This window comes from Somniosus microcephalus, chromosome 28, assembly GCF_052327205.1.
Source record: "Somniosus microcephalus isolate GS21.2 chromosome 28, FLI_Smic_1.0, whole genome shotgun sequence".
Classification (NCBI taxonomy): Eukaryota; Metazoa; Chordata; class Chondrichthyes; order Squaliformes; family Somniosidae; genus Somniosus; species Somniosus microcephalus.
In genome coordinates this window covers 33764818-33782296 of record NC_141014.1, presented here as the reverse complement: position 1 = coordinate 33782296, position 17479 = coordinate 33764818, and positions in this window count along the sequence as shown.

Here is a 17479-nt window from a genome sequence, read left to right as displayed (position 1 = left end):
GAGTACCAAAGCAAGGAAGTATGGGTACGGTAGCGTAGTGGTTATGTTACTCGACTAACAATCCAGAGGCCTGGGCTAATGAGCCTGTGAGTTTAAATCCCACCACAGCAACTGGGGAATTTCACTTCAATCAATTAAATAAATAAATCTGGAATTATATTCATATTTTAGACATTGCATCATGAAAAACATTGTCCCTAAATAACTGAAACCCATCCTATCAAATACGTAGCGAGCTCGTCAAGCCCACTGGAAAAATAATATTATTAATTTCATCACAAAGTGGTCTTGTCCCCAGGACTTGGGTTGTGTGGGACTATCTTCATATAAGAGTCTTCCCTGTTAGATTCCCATTGCCTCCACACTACTGGGGCTGTGGTGGTTTGTCTTCTCACTTTTTATTCTGGAATAAAAAGCTATTATCAGTAATGGTGACTATGGAACTACCAGATTGTCATATAAACCCATCTGGTTCACTAATGTCCTTTAGGGAAGGAAATCTGCCGCCCTTACCCGGTCTGGCCGATATGTGACTCCAGACCCACAGCAATGTGATTGACTCTTAACTGCCCTCTGAAATGGCCCAGCAAGTCACTCAGTTGTATCAAACCACTACAAAGAAGTATACTAAGACCTCACCACAGCGGTTCAAGATGGCAGCTCAGCACTACCTTCTCAAGGGTGATTAGGGCAATAAATGCTGGCCTTGTCAGCGACGCCCACACCCCGTGAACGAATTAAAAAAATAAGTTATGCTGAACCGTTATAAATCACTGGAGTACTGGCCGCGATTTTGCCGACGCACAGAGGGCAGATTCGGAGGCGGGTCTGCTGTCAAAATCAAAATGATTGACGACGGGTTGGGATCCCGCTCTGAACCCGCCTCCATGTAAGTTTCCAAAGTGTCGGGTCTGCGATTTCAGAACAGACCCGGCACCAAGTGGGGTGGGGGGGAAGCATTTAAGATAGTTAAATGCTTGTTAACTACTATTTTGCCAGCCTATTTCTATTTTACCACTTTTTTAATGAGGTTCACGTCGTTCGGAGGTCACGTCAGGTAAGTAGGTCGGGTTGTTTATGTCTCCCCATTGCTGTGAATAGGTGACAGCTGCAAAAGTGCTGTGAAAGCTACCATTTCACAGCTGTTCAATTTCCAATGTCAGAAGCTTGAGCCTTCAGGACTTGGAAGACACTTTTGAGCTGTATGCAGTTTGGAAGTGTTTGGAGTAAACTCTCTGTCCACTGTCACCTGCTTGGAGCAAGCTCTCTCACCATTGACAGATTGCTTCTGTCATCTCAACTTCAGCTGCCATCTATTCCATCAGCATCGGTGCCCTTGAAAATATCTCACCTTGGTCCTCAGAATCCCACCAAGATCAGCCCCAACACCAACATCACCAGGCACACCAACATCACCAACAACAACACCAGCCTTCTCTGCATCAACTGATGCTGCACAGGACAGAGGGCATCAGCCCCGACCACATTGCTGCCTGGGACACCAGGGATGGCCTCACCATGGCCAGATTTACTTCACTTGACGCTATACACCCTGGGTGCCACATGATGTGCCAGGTTGACGCCACCCCACACCAATACCATAAAGCATCCCTACAATGCCCAAACCATTCCTTTCACACTCATCACCATTGCGGGGGTACCGTTATGTCTCACCATTCACTACAACTCACTAAGCCACTTCCAAAGGTGCACATAAATCTGTCCAAGAACGCAAAGTGCTGAAAATAAAGGTTTCAATGTTTGACAACACATTAACAGAAGCTTTATATGAAAATTGGCTAAACCACCCAAGTGCCTACCCTTGTGTGCTGTTAGTTTATCTGATTGCACTAGGATGGGGGTGAGTGTGAGGGGTGGCTAAGTGAGATGGGGAAGTGATAATGTAGATAGAGAGGGATGGGTGGAGGTGTAAGGTAAGTTGGTGTGAGTAAGGATGTGCAGGAGTAGGATAGGGAAGGCAGAGTGATGGGTGATGTAAGAAAACTATTGGGCACTTGGTCTAAGCGTTGAACAAAACTTTAATCAACTGTTTTACAACATGGAGGTCTAGTTGTGTCCTTCACTAGTTCCTGTTAAGAATGTCTTGCGCAAGCTAGGCCCATGCCCGAGTATTTATACTCTCCCTGGACAGCGCCACCCGTAGGTGGCTCAGTATTATTTCATAAGTCTTCCTTTCATGAATGACTGATTCATGTCAATGGGGAAGTGATGAGTGACACAGCAGGATGTGGTTGAGTGTGGCTTTGCAGTAATGTTTTGTGATCTACTGAGATCATTGAAAGGTTTGTTCCACTGCAGCCAGGTCCTCCTGACAACATCCCTTCTTGTGCCCCTCCTGTGCAATGTGCAACCAGGCTGCGTTGGTCTCCTGGGGAGGTCTCTTCCGCATATTGGAAGGGAAGAGGACCTCCCTGCGTGCTGTGACTCCCTTCATAAGCATATGGAGGAAGTCATGGGAGAGCCTGGGTGCAGGTGTGCACCTTTGTGCAGTGCTGGCCAGTGTTTGCAGCACCTCAATGTTGTAGAACACTGACAGCACAACTGTCAAAATGAATGTGGACATGGCCCCTTTAAGGAAACCGGCTGATCGCGCACCATCGAATGACGTCATCAGACCTGCTTCCTATTAATTGGCCGGGAACCTCGCAGGGTGGGCTTAACAAGCCCTATTAACGTAAGATCGCTTGGAGAGTGTGGGCTGCAGTTGGTAGCGGGCTGGGACCACAGCACTGATCCGGCCGCCATGGACCCGCCACGGTCATTGAAATCACGGCCACTGTGTCCACACTATAGGGAGGATGTTAGAACATAAGAACAAAGGAAATAGGAGCAGGAGTAGGCCAATCATCCCTCGAGCCTGCTCCACCATTCAATAAGATTATGGCTGATCTGATCCTAACCTCAAATCTACTTTCACTCGCCATCCCACCCGAACCCATGTGATCTCCTGGGAGAGGCGAAAAACCAGATAAAAAACCCAATGGCCAATTTGGGAGAAAAAATCTGGGAAATTCCTCTCCGACCCATCTAGGCGATCGAAACTCGTCCAGGAGATCACTCTGTCCCTGTATTTCCTGCAGTACTTACCTTCTGTAAAAGATGATCTCCACCCCAGCCAGGAACAGGCCCAATTTACTCTTGAAGGACTCCTAGCTGGCAGCCTGTTACCGAGGTCTCCACTAACCCCTGTGAATAGAACCATCTCCTGAAATCTAACACAGAATTAGAACACAAGAAGTAGGAGCAGGACCAGGCTACATGGCCCCTGGGCCCGCTCTGCCACCCACTGGGCCATGACCGATCCGAACCTAGCCTCATGTCCGATTTCCTACCCGCTCCCCGTAACCCCTAATTCCCCTTACTTCTAGGAAACTGTCTATTTCTGTTTTAAATTTATTTAATGATGTAGCTTCCACAGCTCTCTGGGGCAGCAAATTCCACAGACCTACCACCCTCTGAGTGAAGAAGTTTCTCCTCATCTCAGTTTTGAAAGAGCAGCCCCTTATTCTAAGATTATGCCCCCTAGTTCTAGTTTCACCCATCATTGGGAACATCCTCACCGCATCCACCCGATCAAGCCCCTTCACAATCTTATATGTTTCAATAAGATCGCCTCTCATTCTTCTGAACTCCAATGAGTAGAGTCCCAATCTACTCAACCTCTCCTCATATGTCAACCCCCTCATCCCCGGGATTAACGAAGTGAACCTTCTTTGTACTGCCTCGAGAGCAAGTATGTCTTTTCTTAAGTATGGACACCAAAAATGTATGCAGTATTCCAGGTGTGGTCTCACCAATACCTTGTACAACTGCAGCAATACCTCCCTGTTTTTATATTCCATCCCCCTTGCAATAAAAGCCAACATTCCATTGGCCTTCTTGATCACCTGCTGCACCTGCATACTAGCTTTTTGTGTTTCATGCACCAGGACCCCCAGATTCCTTTATACTACAGTACTTTCCAGTTTCTTGCCATTAAGATAAAAACTTGCTCTATGATTTTTCCTGCCAAAGTGCATAACCTCACACTTTCCAGTATTATATTCCATCTGCCAAATCTCTGCCCACTTACTTAGCCTATCTATGTCCCTTTGAGTGCGAGTCATCAAAGAGTGCTGTGAGTTTGGGTAAGTGTGAGAGTTCTTTAATTGTTATTTCTCTTTAAATCATTCTTGATAAGATTACTTAAGCAGTTTAAGTAAAGGGGAAAAGTTAAATATTTGGGATTCTGTTGGTTTAAGAAGAGTAAAACAAGGTTACACTGCAGTAGGAGTAAATTGGCACAGCAGGCAGTGGAAACCAGTTTTCTAACCAATCAGCAGGGGTGACTCATTTGGCTGTAAACAAACAAACAGTATAAAAAGACCAGTCCTAGTGCGAGCAAGCACTGAGTGCGAGTCATCAAAGAGTGCTGTGAGTTTGGGTAAGTGTGAGTTAGGGTAAGTGGGGTGTTAGGTGCTCTTTTTAAACTTTAACTCTGTGGGTTGTAGTTAATAAGGCCTTTCTGGTGCAGAGTGACTGTTGGTAAACCATTTAACTGGTGTAACTAGAGGGATTGATTTAATTTAAATCCAACAAATTAAAGGGGATACTAGCATCTAAACTCGGGCAGAGGGTGTCCATAACTAACAATAAAAAATTTAATTAATTACATAGAATGGAGCAGGTGATGTGTTACTGTTGCGAGATGTGGGAGCCGGTGAACCCCATTGAGGCTCACGGTGATTACGTCTGTGACAAGTGTCTGCTGCTACAGGAACTCCAGCTCCGTGTTGATGAACTGGAGTCTGAGCTTCAGACACTGCGACACATCAGGGAGGGGGAGAAGTACCTGGACACTGTGTATCAGGAGGTGGTCACACCTATGAAGTTAATTAATTCAGATGTAGCCCATGGTCAGGGACAGGATGGTGTGACTATGAGTGAGGCAGGTACGGGGATCCAGGAGGTAGAGCTGGAGGAGCCGCAGCCCTTGCTCTTGTCCAACAGGTTCGAGGTTCTTATTCCCTGTGGGGACAGGAGCAGGGACTGCAGGGAGGATGAGCAATCTGGCCACAGCACCGTGGAACGGGGGGCCATTCAAGAGGGGGGAGTAAATAGAAATGTTGTAGTGGTAGGGGATAGTATTATTAGGGGGATAGATAGAGTTCTCTGCAGCCGAGAGCGAGAGTCCCGAAGGCTGTGTTGCCTACCTGGTGCCAGGGTTAAGGACATCTCCTCTGGGCTGGAAAGAAACTTGCAGTGGGAGGGGGTGGATCCAGTTGTTGTGGTCCATGTTGGTACAAATGACGTAGATAGGACTAGGAAGCCGGTTCTGTTAAAGGAGTATGAGCAGCTAGGGGTCAAATTAAAAAACAGAACCTCAAGGGTAATAATCTCTGGATTATTACCTGAGCCACGAGCGAATTTGGCTAGGACAAATAAAATTAGAGAGTTAAATGCATGGCTCAAAGACTGGTGTGGGAGAAATGGGTTTTGCTTCCTGGGACACTGGCACCAGTACTGGGGCAGGAGGGAGCTGTTCCGTTGGGACGGGCTTCACTTGGCCAGTGCTGGGACTAGAGTCCTGGTGGATCATATAACTAGGGCTGTAGAGAGGGCTTTAAACTAACTAGTGGGGGGGGGGGAGGTTCCTGGAGAGCAAATAATAAAAATGACAACAGAGAAGGTCATAGACTTAGGTAGCAGTGGGGAAATTAAAAACCAGAGCGTGTCAGGAAGGGGCAGAAGGTATGGAGTAAAAGGTAAAGTAATAAAAAGGGCAAAAGCAGGAACTAAGTGTCACAAAACATATTTGAAAGTTCTCTATCTGAATGCACGTAGCATTCGTAACAAAATAGGCGAGTTAATGGCACAAATAACTACATATGGGTATGACCTTGTGGCCATTACAGAAACATGGCTGCAGGGTGACAATGCCTGGGAATTAAACATACCAGGTTATTTAACGATCAGGAAGGACAAGCAGGAAGGAAGGGGAGGTGGGGTGGCTATGTTAATAAAGGAAGGAATCACTGTAATACAGAGAAATGATATTGGGTCAAAAGATCAGGATAATGAAACAGTTTGGGTGGAGGTAAGGAATAATAAGGGGAAAAAAACACGAGTGGGCGTAATCTATTGGCCTCCGAACAGTTTCAACTCTGTTGGACAGAGTATTAATCAGGAAATAGTTGAGGCTTGTAATAAGGGAACATCTATAATTATGGGGGATTTTAACTATCATATTAATTGGACAAATCAAATTGGGCAGGGCTGCCTTGAGGATGAGTTCATTGAGTGTATTAGGGATGGGTTTCTTGAGCAGTATGTAACTGAACCGACCAGGGGGCAAGCAACCTTAGATCTGGTCCTGTGTAACGAGACAGGATTAATTAAAAATGTCCTAGTAAAGGATCCCCTTGGAATGAGTGACCATAACATGGTTGAATTCCATATTCAATTAGAGGGTGAAAAGGTTGGATCTCAAACAAGCGTGCTAAGCTTGAATAAAGGAGACTATGAAGGTATGAGAGTGGAATTGAGTAGAGTGGATTGGGAAAATAGATTAGAGGGTAAGACGATACATGATCAGTGGTGTACATTTAAGGAGTTATTTTACAACTTCCAAAAAATATATATTCCACTGAGAAGAAAAGGGTGTAAAAGAAAAGACAGCCATCCGTGGCTAAGTAAAGAAATTAAGGATAGTATTCGACTAAAAACAAAGGCATATAAGGTAGCCAAATCTAGTGGGAGGATAGAGGATTGGGAAAACTTTAAAAGACAGCAAAAAATAACAAAAAGATTGATTAAGAAAGGAAAGATAGATTATGAAAGTAAATTAGCAAAAAATATAAAAACAGACAGTAAGAGTTTTTATAGTTATATAAAAAGAAAAAGGGTGGCTAAAGTAAATGTTGGTCCCTTAGATGATGAGACCGGGAAATTAATGGTGGGAAATATGGAGATGGCAAAAACACTGAATGAATATTTTATATCAGTCTTTACAGTAGAAGACACTAAGAATATCCCAACACTGGACAAACAGGGGGCTAAAGGGGGGAGGAGCTAAACACGATCAAAATCACTAAGGAAGTGGTACTCGGTAAAATAATGGGACTCAAGGCGGATAAATCACCTGGACCTGATGGCTTACATCCTAGGGTCTTGAGGGAAGTGGCGGTAGGGATTGTGGATGCATTGGTAATAACTTTCCAAAACTCCCTGGACTCAGCAAAGGTCCTGGCAGACTGGAAAACTGCTAATGTAACACCCTTATTTAAAAAGGGCAGTAGACAGAAGGCTGGAAACTATAGACCGGTTAGCCTAGCATCTGTGGTAGGTAAAATTTTGGAGTCCATTATTAAGGAGACAGTAACAGGACATTTGGATAATCATAATTTAATAGGACAAAGTCAGCATGGTTTTATGAAGGGGAAGTCATGTTTGACAAATTTGCTGGAGTTCTTTGAGGAAGTAACATATAGGGTGGATAAAGGGGAACCAGTGGACGTAGTGTATTTAGACTTCCAAAAGGCATTTGACAAGGTGCCACACAAAAGATTATTGCTTAAGATAAAAAATCACGGGATTGGGGGTAATATTCTGGCATGGATAGAGGATTGGCTATCTAACAGAAGGCAGAGAGTTGGGATAAATGGTTCATTCTCAGACTGGCAATCAGTAACTAGTGGTGTTCCGCAGGGGTCAGTGCTGGGTCCCCAACTCTTTACAATCTATATTAACGATTTGGAGGAGGGGACCGAGTGTAACATATCAAAGTTTGCAGATGATACTAAGATGGGAGGGAAAGTAGTGAGTGAGGAGGACATAAAAAGCCTGCAAGGGGACATAGACAGGCTAAGTAAGTGGGCAGAGATTTGGCAGATGGAATACAATACTGGAAAGTGTGAGGTTATGCACTTTGGCAGGAAAAATCGTAGAGCAAGTTATTATCTTAATGGCAAGAAACTGGAAAGTACTGAAGTACAAAGGGATCTGGGGGTCCTGTTGCACGAAACTCAAAAGGTTAGTATGCAGGTGCAGCAAGTGATTAAGAAGGCCAATGGAATGTTGGCTTTCATTGCTAGGGGGATAGAATATAAAAATAGGGAGGTATTGCTTCAGTTGTACAAGGTATTGGTGAGACCGCACCTGGAATACTGCATACAGTTTTGGTGTCCATACTTAAGAAAAGACATACTTGCTCTCGAGTCAGTACAAAGAAGGTTCACTCGGTTAATCCCGGGGATGAGGGGATGGACATATGAGGAGAGGTTGAGTAGATTGGGACTCTACTCATTGGAGTTCAGAAGAATGAGAGGCGATCTTACTGAAACATATAAGATTGTGAAGGGGTTGGATCGGGTGGATGCAGGGAGGATGTTCCCGATGATGGGTGAAACTAGAACTAGGGGGCATAGTCTTAGAATAAGGGGCTGTTCTTTCAAAACTGAGATGAGGAGGAACTACTTCACTCAGAGGGTGGTAGGTCTATGGAATATGCTGCCCCAAAAAGCTGTAGAAGCTACATCATTACATAAATTTAAAACAGAAATAGACAGTTTCCTAGAAGTAAAGGGAATTAAGGGTTACGGGGAGCGGGCCGGAATTTGGACATGAGTCTAGGTTCGGATCGGACTTGGCCCTGTGGGTAGCGGAGCGGGCCCAGGGGCCGTGTAGCCTGATCCTGCTCCTATTTCATGTGTCTAATTCTGTTAGATTCAGGAGATGGTTCTGTGATAGTAGATTGGCGATTAGGATCAGATCAGCCATGATCTTATTGAATGGCGGAGCAGGCTCGAGGGGCCGATTGGCCTACTCCTGCTCCTATTTCTTATGTTCTTATGTTTGCAGGTTTTTTATGTCCTCCTCACTCACTACTTTCCCTCCCATCTTTGTATCATCTGCAAACTTTGATATGTTACACACGGTCCCTTCCCCCAAATCGTTAATATAGATTGTAAAGAGTTGGGGACCCAGCACTGACCCCTGCGGAACACCACTAGTTACTGATTGCCAGTCTGAGAATGAACCATTTATCCCAACTCTCTGCTTTCTGTTAGATAGCCAATCCTCCACCCATGCCAGAATATTACCCCCAATCCTGTGATTTTTTATCTTGAGCAATAATCTTTTATGTGGCACCTTGTCAAATGCCTTTTGGAAGTCTAAATACACTACGTCCACTGGTTCCCCTTTATCCACCCTGTATGTTACGTCCTCAAAGAACTCAAGCAAATTTGTCAAACATGACTTCCCCTTCGTAAAACCATGCTGACTTTGTCCTATTAAATTATGTTTATCCAAATGTCCCGTTACTGTCTCCTTAATAATGGACTCTAAAATTTTACCAACCACAGATGCTAGGCTAACTGGCCTATAGTTTCCAGCCTTCTGTCTACGACCCTTTTTAAATAAGGGTGTTACATTAGCAGTTTTCCAATCTGCCGGGACCTTTGCTGAATCCAGGGAGTTTAAGGCCTCGGAGAAGGTGCAGAGGAGGTTTACTAGAATGGTACCAGGGATGAGGGACTTCAGTTATGTGGAGAGATTAGAGAAGCTGGGGTTGTTCTCCTTAGAGCAGAGAAGGCTAAGGGGAGATTTAATAGAGGTGTTGAAAATTAAGAGGGTTTTGCTAGAGTAGATAGGGAGAAACTGTTTCCACTGACAGGAGGGTCGGTAACCAGAGGACACAGGTTTAAGATAATTGGCTAAAGAACCAGAGGGGGAGATGAGGAGAATTTTACTCAGCAAGTTGTCGTGATCTGGAATGCGCTGCCTGAAAGGGCGGTGGAAGCAGATTCAAGAGTAACTTCCAAAAGGGAATTTGGTAAATACTTGAAAAGGAAAAATTTGGCGGGCTATGGGGAAAAACGGGGGAGTGGGACTAATTGGAGAGCTCTTTCAAAAAGCCGGCACAGGCACGATGGGCCGAATGGCCTCCTTCTGTGCTGCGTGAATCTATGATTCTAAGCTGGTGAGCGATTCGAATAGAACAATTTGTCAAGGGAGTTCTCACCATGTGTACAGTGGGAGTGAAGTTCATTAAGAGTCATTTGTAAAAAAAGCCACTGGAATGCTTCTGTGGTCAGTTTGATAATCTTTTCTGGATTTTTTTTTTAATCAGGCAGATTGTACTTTTTGCCTTATTGTTTGATTTAACCGATCATACCCAGGATCATACCCAATGATAGAAATATTACAATTAAAGAAAGAAAGTCTTGCATCTCTATAGCGCCTTTCACGACCTCAGGATGTCCCAAAGTGCTTTACAGCCAATGAAGTACTTTTTTGAAGTGTGGTCACTGTTGTAATGTGGGAAACATGGCAGCCAATTTACGCATAGCAAGCTCCCACAAACAGCGATGAGATAATGACCAGATTATCTGATGTTGGTTGAGGGATAAATGTTGGCCCAGGACACCGGGGAGAACTCCCATGCTCTTCTTTGATATAGAGGAAACTTTCAATTAACCGGCACCTAAATAACCAGAAATCTCGGTTAACCGGCAAAATTCAGGAGTAGGTTCAGGTAACTTTTATTACTTGCCTTCCTCCATGTGTTGCTGTGCAAGGGTGTGGCTGCAGCTGTTGCTAAGCTACAGAGACGCTTGCAACTTGTGGCCATTGTTCTGAAGCTGTTGCTAAGTAACAGGGTTTGTTGCTTTATACGGAGCTCTCAGCTCCGTATCTTTTACTACAGCGCTCGGTGATCCGGAATTTTTGATGAACCGGCACCACATCGGTCCCGTCCATGCCGGATAAAAAAAAGTTTCCTGTAGAGGCCGTGGGATCTTTTATGTCCACCTGAGAGAGCAGATGGGGCCTTGGTTTAATGTCTCATCCGAAAGACGGCACCTCCGACAGTGCAGCACCCCCTCAGCACTGCGGTGAAGTGTCAGTCTCCGGTTTAGGGAGAGGCAAAATCAGGCAGGGCTCCTGCTCCTGATCCCTATCCAGTGACCCCTGCCAGACAGTGCTATGGAACCCCTATGTCAGGGAATGTTAAACCAGCCTAGGTTCTAGCCCCAATCGCCATCCAGTGACCCTTGTGTGGGATTCAGGCGAGGATCGGATTGGGCCGGGCGCTGAGGTCTTTCATGGTCAGATAGCCTGGTGGCACTTGCTGTTGAGCCTGGCGGGGGAAGAACGGCCCTCGGCTGAGGTAGTGGAGGCCCCACTGCTGCTTGTGAACCAAGGGCCCCAGAGAGGGAACCAGCAGAGGAGGAAAGGGAGAGGAGGATGAGATCGGAGACCGATTAGCAAGGAGCAGCAGGACAGGAGGGGCAGGAAGAGGAATAAATAACGCAAGCAAATCAAGATGTTTAACAGGTGACCCGAGGCTGTGACAGCAAAGCTGTTGGACTAGACACAGCGTGGCAGCGAAAGGCTCGCTCTCACCTTCTCCTCAACTTGCGGAGAACAGTGACAGAAAGCCGATTGATTTTAACTGGCGGGGGGGGGCGGGCGGTGGAGCAGACCGGTCACAGAGCGTCCCTGAGCAGAACGCGCTCGCGGGCGCACAGGAAGTGCAGCTGATTGATCCGAAAAGGAGACAAAGAGGATAAACGTTCGTCTTCAGTGCCTGGGGTAGACATAAGGTGCTACAACAACAACTTGCATTTATATAGCGCCTTTAACAGAGTAAACCGTCTCAAGGCGCGTCACAGGGGCATAATCTGTCAAAATTTGACACCGAGCCACATAAAGAGATATTAGGACAGGTGACCAAAAGGTTTGGTCTCAGAGGTAGGTTTTAAGGAGCGTCTTAAAGGAGGAGAGAGAGGTGGCAAGGCGGAGAGGTTTAGGGAGGGAATTCCGGAGTGTCTTAAAGGAGGAGAGAGGTAGAGAGGAGGAGAGGTTTAGGGAGGGCATTCCAGAGCTTAGGGCCCAGGCAGCTGAAGGGATGGTCACCAATGGTGGAGCGATGAAAATTGGGGATGCTCAAGAGGCCAGAATTGGAGGAGCGCAGGGAGCTTGGGTGGCACTAGTTCAAAGAAGAGCAGGGGTGTTCTCCCCGGTGTCCTAGGCTAATATTTACCCCTCAACCAATATCACTAAAAAAAGTCTATCGCATTGTCATTTGTGGGAGCTTGCTGTGCGCAAATTGGCTGCCACGTTCCCTGCACTCCAGCAGTGACCACAATTCAAAAAGTACCTCACTGGCTGTAAAGCGCTTTGGGATGTCTTGGGGTGGTGGGAGACGCTTTGCAACGTAAGCAAACGACGAGGCACTTGGTCTAAGCGTTAAACAAAGCTTTAATCAACTGTTTTACAACATGGAGCTCTAGTTGTGTCCTTCACTAGTTCCTGTTAAGAATGTCCTGCGCAAGCTGGGCCCGTGCCCGAGTATTTATACTCTCCCTGGACAGCGCCACCCGCAGGCCGCTCAGTAGTATTTCATAAGTCTTTCTTTCATGAATGACTGATTCATGTCATTTTGTATGAATGCAAGGGTGTTCGGTCGTTTGGAAAGACAAATTAGAAAGGAGAAAATAATTCAACAGTAAATATGTTCAAACGCAAAAAGCTGGCGTTCTGCACATTTCCGAGGGGAATGGTCGCTTAGCAACATCAGGCAGCTAGCTGGTTAGATGGCGGTTACTTACTGCAAGTGGGGAACGGCATTGTTCGTAGTCAGGAATCAGCCGGTGACCTCCCTCGGCACCTAATGTTTAATATGCGCACTGGGGTCAAGTCATGTGGCAACACACCAGCTGTTTGATCCTGTCGGGGTCCGTAGACGGCAGCTACTGAGTGTGTGGGGAACACGGGCGAAGGGTGCTGTCAGCAGGCGTGCAAAGTCGGACAGAGTGGGAGGAGCGCATGGCCAATAGCACAATGGGCAAACCACCTCGTCCCGCCCCCCCACCGCCCACCCCCGTCCCCCATTTACACGTTGGATGTTACCAAGACCCACATACACATCTAGAATATTGAGACTTGGCCTTTTGAATGTGGCTCCCATTAAAGGGATGATTTTCTGTATGGGACCCCCCCTGTAAATGTTAACTCCTGGGACCCCCCTGTAAATGTTGACTCACTCCTGGGATCTCCCATGTAAATATTTCAGGATGTCCCAAAGTGCTGATACCTGGGATGGCAGGAATGACGTATGAGGAGAGATTGGGTCGATTGGGCTTATACTCGCTGGAGCTTAGAAAAATGAGAGGGGATCTCATTGAAACTTATAAAATTCTAACAGGACTAGATGCAGGAAGGATGTTCCCGATGGCGGGGGAGTCCAGAACCAAGGGTCACAGTCAAAGGATAAGGGGTAAGCCATTTAGGACAGAGATGAGGAGGAATTTCTTCACCCAGAGAGTGGTGAACCTGCGGAATTCTCTATCACAGAAGGCAGTGGAGGCCAATTCATTAAATATATTCAAGAAGGAGTTGGATATATTTCTTACGGCTAAATGGATCAAGGGATATGGGGAGAAGGCAGGGACAGGGTGCTGAATTTGGATGATCAGCCATGATCGCATTGAATGGCGGAGCAGGCTCGAGGGGCCGAGTGGCCTACTCCTGTTCCTATCTTCTATGTTTCTATGTTTCTATGCTCTGCAGCCAATGAAGTGTGGTCACTGTTGTAATGTAGGAAATGCGGCAGCCAATTTTCGCACAGCAAGCTCCCACAAGCAGCAATGTAATAATGACCAGATCATCAGTTTTTTAGCGATGTTGGTTGAGGGATAAATATTGGCCCCAGTTCACCGGGGAGAATCCCCCTGCTCTTCTTTAAATTGTGGCCGGGGGATCTTTTATGTCCACCTGACAGACGGGGCCTCGGTTTAACGTCGCATCCGAGAGACGGCACCTCCGACGGTGCAGCGCTCCCTCAGCGCCGCACTGGGAGCGTCAGCCTCGATGATGTGCCTTGACCCCGGAGTGGAGGCTGAGAGAGAGAGAGCGCCACAGACCTACTTTCAGGAGGCAAGGGATGATTTCTCCTCTGTTCCTTACACCGGTTTTAAAAATAGATTTCGCTGTGTTGCAAATATTTACTGCTCCGTTGGGCTGAAGCACAGAGGTTGATCTTAGAAGAAAAGGCTTAAGATTGTGTCCAAGGGATCCTAGGGAAAGCGAACTGCATCGGAGCAAACACAATGCAAATATAGTCGCTGTGCTTGAGTGAGCTAAGCCAGGATGGTTTTTTTTTGGAGAACAACTAGCTGAAGATTGAGGGGCATCTGAGCTGGGAGAGAGACTACAGAATCGTTAAGAGAAATTAAACACTTCCTGCTTCACTGAGCTGTTAGAAAAGAGCTCTCCGTTAGAATCCTGACGGAGTGCGTGTAGGAATACAAAACTACTTTCAGCCAGTGCGTGTCGGAGATTCATTTAATCTCCTACACACAGGGGACCAAAAGGAAATAACAACGTCTCCGAGATAAATGATTGTGAAGATGTAGAGAAAGAAAAATAAAGAAAAATGAAAGACTTGCACTTATATAGCGCATTTCCCAAAGCATTTTGCAGCCAATTAAATACTTTTTGAAGTGTAGTCACTGTTGTAATTTAGGAAACGCGGCAGCCAATTTGCGCACAGCAAGCTCCCACAAACAGCACTGTGATAATCTGATAATCTTTTTAGTGATCGTCGCTGGGTCAAAATCCTGGAACTCCCTCCCTAACAGCGCTGTGGGAGCACCTTCACCACACGGACTGCAGCGGTTCAAGGCGGCGGCTCACCACCACCTTCTCGAGGGCAACTAGGGATGGGCAATAAATGCCGGCCTTGCCAGCGACGCCCACATCCCATAAACACATTTTTTAAATGTACTTTTGAAGTGTAGTCACTGTTGTAATGTAGGAAAATGCGGCAACCAATTTGTGCACAGCAAGCTCCCACAAACAGCAATGTGTTAATGACCAGATCATCTGTTTTTTAGTGATGTTGGTTGAGGGATAAATATTGGTCAGGACACCGGGGAGAACTCTCCCTGCTCTTCTTCCAAATAGTGGGCGTGGGATCTTTTACGTCCACCTGAGAGAGTAGACGGCACCTCGGTTTAAAGTCTCATCCGAAAGATGGCACCTCCGACAGTGCAGCACTCCCTCAGTACTGCACTGGGAGTGTCGGCCTGGATTTTGTGCTCAAATCCCTGGCGTGGGACTGCTGACTCTGAGGTGAGAGTGCTGCCCACTGAGCCACGGATGACATTTACCGAGATCTCTGGCAGGCAACACGAGCCCCTGAGAAACAGGGAGAGAAGGGGTTAATGATTATTTCTTTGCCCGTTTTCTGTTTTGAAGGTATGGATTGATGTGGTGCCTCATCCCAGTGGTCTTTCATCACCGGGAGGCCTAGACAGGAAGTATGGGCTGAAGGAGAATTAAAGATATTAGGAGAAACTCTAGAATTGACTATTCCAACGCATTCCTGGCTGGCCTCCCACATTCTACCCTACGTAAACTTGATGTCATCCAAAACTCAGCTGCTCGTGTCCTAACTCGCACCAAGTCCCGTTCGCCCATCACCCCTATGCTCGCTGACCTACACTGGCTCCCGGTTAAGCAACTCCTCGATTTCAAAAATCTCATCCTTGTTTTCAAATCCCTCCATGGCCTCGCCCCTCCCTATCTCTGTAATCTCTTCCAGCCCCACAACCCCCCGAGATATCTGTGCTCCTCTAATTCTGCCCTCTTGAGGATCCCTGATTGTAATCGCTCCACCATTGGTGGCCGTGTCTTCTGTTGCCTGGGCCCTAAGCTCTGGAATTCCCTGCCTAAACCTCTCCGCCTCGCTACCTCTCTCTCCTCCTTGAAGATGCTCCTTAAAACCTACCTCTTTGACCAAGCTTTTGGTCACCTGCCCTAATTTCTCCTTATGTGGCTCGGTGTCAAATTTTTTGTCTTCTAATACTCCTGTGAAGCACCCTTGGGACGTTTTACTACGTTAAAGGCACTATATAAATACAAGTTGTTGTTGATAGAGGTCAGTAGTTAAGTGTTCGAGTCCTTGGTACGTTAATGTACTTGGAGACAAAGAAGCAGAGGCAGCGACAGATAGAATGACTAGTGGCCACTGGTTACTCAATAGCAACCTACGTCAATACTATCAAACAAAGCAGCGGGGTTCATTTCAAGAGGGATAAAGCTGAAAAGGATGGAAGTTCTGTTAAACTTATATAGAACCTTGGTTAGACCACACTTGGAGCACTGTGCACTGTTCTGGTTTCCGTGTTATAAAAAGGACATAGAGGCACTGGAGAAGGTGCAAAAAAAGATTCACAAGGCTGATATCAGAATTGAGAAGTTATAACTATCAGGAAAGATTAAACAGTCTGGGGTTCTTTGCTCTAGAAAAGAGAAGACTGAGGGGGTGACCTGACAGAGGGCTTTAAGATTATGAAGGGGTTCAATAGGGTAGACGTAGAGAAGATGTTTCTGACGTAATAAAACTCACTACGCACTTGGTTTGAGTATAAAGCAAGGCTTTAATCAACTTGTTTCAGAACATGGAGGTCTAGTTGTACTTCACTAGTTCCTTGTCTTACAAAATGTCCCTGGGCAAGCTGGGCCCACGCCTGAGTATTTATACTCCTTGGACGGCGCCACCAGCTGGCCGTCCAGCGTTATTTCATGAGTAGTTTCTTGATGAATGATGAGATTTATAACAGTTTCCACTTGTGGGGGAGACTGATACCTGGGATGGCAGGAATGATGTATGAGGAGAGATTGGGTCGATTAGGCTTATATTCGCTGGAGTTTAGAAGAATGAGAGGGGATCTCACTGAAACTTATAAAATTCTAACAGGACTAGACAGACTAGACACAGGAAGGATGTTCCTGATGGTCGGGGAGTCCAGAACCAGGGGTCACAGTCTAAGGATAAGGGGTAAGCCATTTAGGACAGAGATGAGGAGGAATTTCTTCACACAGAGAGTGGTGAACCTGTGGAATTCTCTACCACAGAAGGCAGTTGAGGCCAAGTCATTAAGTATATTCAAGAAGGAGTTAGATATATTTCTTAAGGCTAAAGGGATCAAGGGATATGGGGAGAAAGCAGGGACAGGGTACTGAGTTTGGATGATCAGCCATGATCGCATTGAATGGCGGAGCAGGCTCGAGGGGCCGAATGGCCTACACCTGCTCCTATCTTCTATGTTTCTATGTTAGACCAAAACTAGGGGCCATCAATGTAAGATAGTCACTAATAAATCCAATTGGGAATTCAGGAGAAACTTCTTTACCCAGAGAGTGGAGATAATGTGGAACTCGCTACCATAGGGAGTGGTTGAGGTGAATAGCGTAGATGCATTTAAGGGGAAGCTAGATAAACACATGAGAGAGAAGGGAGTAGAAGGATATGCTGCTAGGGTGAGATGAAGAGGGGTTGGGAGGAGGCTCGTGTGGAGCATAAACACCGGCACGGAGCAGTTGGGCCGAATGGCCTGTTTCTGTGCTGTACATTCGATGTATCATTGTGCTGCATTGGAACCCGAGTCAACCCATACAGAGAAAGGAT